Here is a 2,559-nt window from a genome sequence, read left to right as displayed (position 1 = left end):
GACTCAGCTCCCAGTCTTGACGTCATGGGGACTTGGGGGATCCTGGAGCAGTTCCCCACCCCAGGGAGGGGGCCACAGACTTCATCTCCTAACCACAGAGCCAGGGAGCCTAGTCCCCATGGGAGAAGTGGTTCCTCCGGCAGTGGGGAGCTCTGGGGCCCATCAAAGCAGCCTTCTGGTGGGGTGTCTGTCTCCTCTGCTCCGTGATGGGGGTCAGGTTGCCCAGAGCCTCCATCTTGCCAGTGCGGTCAGCCCCTGAGCCGCCACACTCAAACCCTGGGCCTTGGTGTACAGATCCCCCAGCTTCACCCCTGGCTCTCCTGGCTTCTCCCCTTTTTCTGGCCTCTACAGCTGGAAAGCCAGGTGCAGGCTGGGCCTCGGGGTCCCTGCTTCTGCTTCTAGGCAACCTCATCATGACTTTAAATGCCATCCCTGTGTGGATGACTCCAGAAGGTACAGCTTTCGTTTCTTCTGAGGCTTCCAAGTGCCGTGTCAAACACAGTGCCCCCAGCGCAGCTCGCTGCCTCCTGGCCCCACCACATCCCTGCCCCAGGTTTGACCACCGCTATGTGGTCAAAAACTCGGTCCCCATCTAGCATGAAGCTCTGGCCAAAACTTGTGTTGTCCATTCTAGTCTTTGCCTCACACCCAGGCTTCAGAACGTGCTCCCAGTACGACCTCACTCCTCCTCAGCCCCTGGCCCGACCGCTTGGCCTCCTGGTGGTCCTCCTTATGACCCCTCGTCTGCCTCTCTCCACACAGCAGTTCAAGACAAACCAGCGCAGTCCTGGATTTGTTTTAATCCAAAGTCCTTACCTGGCCCTGAATCCCCGTAGCTAGTGTTCCCTCCCTCAGAGGGCCCTCCCTTGACCTCCTGGGCATTGTGCAGACTCCCCAAGCTCCTTCCTGCCTGGGGCCCTGGGGCCTGGCCCTCTCTGCGCAGCGTGCTCTGCAGACGGCTCCCACGGCAGCTCGCCAGACGATCCTTTGCCACCCTGTCAGGAACAGTCCCTTCTGTTACACCGTGGCCTTATTTTCCCCACAGCACTTGCCACCCCGATGCTGCCCTGCACTGGAAGGGGGGGCTCCAGGAGCACCGGGCCCAAGTCCCCAGTGCCTGGAGAGGCCCACGGTGGGCCTTCGTACATGCCACAAGAATGGTTTATGGGGCGCCTCGCTGGCTCAGTCGGTTAAGTGGCCCGACTCTTGGTTTCAGCTCAGGTCGTGGTCTTGGGGTCATGAGACCGGGCCCTACATTGGGTTCAGTGCTCAGCGGGGGTCCGTCGATGGCCACGGCCCGGTGCTCCCGGAGTTGACCCCCGAGCCCGGGAAGAGAGGCCACCACTGGAGAAGGCCTGCGCGGACTCGAACTCTGTTTCCTGGGACGTCCAGGGTGTGGGGGGTGGGCTAAGGGGTGGCTTCCCGAAGGGTGACTGGGGAGCTTCCTCACCCCATGGCGAGGGGCCCCCAGCAGGTGTCCGGACAGCCCAGAGCAGCGGCCCAAGAACAGACACAACAGACCCAGAGCAGTGACAGGAACCAGCAACGGAGGGAAACCAGGTTTTGGGGGAGGTGCTGAACTGTGTCCCTCCCACATTCACATGGTGAACCCTGACCCCCAGCCCCTCAGAAGGTGCCTGTATTTGGAGACAGGCCTTTAAAGAGGGGATGAGGGTAAAATGAGGACCTTAGGTCTGAACCCAGGGTGGCTGGTGTCCTCGTAAGAAGAGATCTGGACCCAGGAGTCAGGCAGGGGGCGCGCGCACGGAGGAGAGGCCTCGGGAAACCAGCGTGGACACCTTGATCTCGGGCTTCAGCCTCCAGGACGGCGGCGCTGTTTCTGCCCTTGAAACCCCCAGGCTGAGCGGACGGCACAGAATTCACCGGCTTTCGCTTAGACGGGAATTTTGCACTGTTGGCAGTTATCAAAGTAGCTTCCTGGCATGGGGATCAGACAGGCGGAGGGCTCCGCATGGAGCCAGCGCAGTTCCCCCCCCACGCCGGGCGGGGTCCTGGCCTTGGCGAATCCAGCATCAGAGAGAAGCCTGCTCGGAGCCCTCTCTGCCCTCCAGGGCTGCGTGTGGGGAAGGGGGCGTCTAGCCCTCGAGGGGTCCCCTCCCGCCCTCCTCCTGGACCTGTGTGAGTGGGCGGCGGGGGTCAATGCCTGTCCCCTCCCCCGCCGCCCCCGAGGAGTGCGCCGCGGGTGTGGTCAACGGCGCTGGCTTTGCTGGGGCACCGGCCTGTGTGGGCGCCGCCCGGGCGGGGAGGGCGGCCCCCACTCCGCCGGGGTCCTCCCGGCCAACCGTAAGGCACGTGGCTCTTGTGTCACGTGTCCCAGCCCTCCAGCACCTGGGGCCGCCGCGCGGGTCGGCTGTCCGATAGCCCGGGGCGCTCAGGCCCCGCCCCCGCCCCGGACAGGCCCCGCCCCCGGACGGACCCGCCACCTCCGGGGCACACCTAGCTCTCCGCGTCTCCCCGCCGCAGGCACTGCCCCCGGGCTGCCCTCGACGCGCCCGCCACCTCCCCTCGGTCCCCTCGGTCCTTTGGTCCCGAGGTCGC

The sequence above is a fragment of the Neomonachus schauinslandi genome, chromosome 9 (genome assembly GCF_002201575.2).
Source record: "Neomonachus schauinslandi chromosome 9, ASM220157v2, whole genome shotgun sequence".
NCBI classification, from domain to species: Eukaryota; Metazoa; Chordata; class Mammalia; order Carnivora; family Phocidae; genus Neomonachus; species Neomonachus schauinslandi.
Note: the sequence above shows the minus strand (reverse complement) of the source record.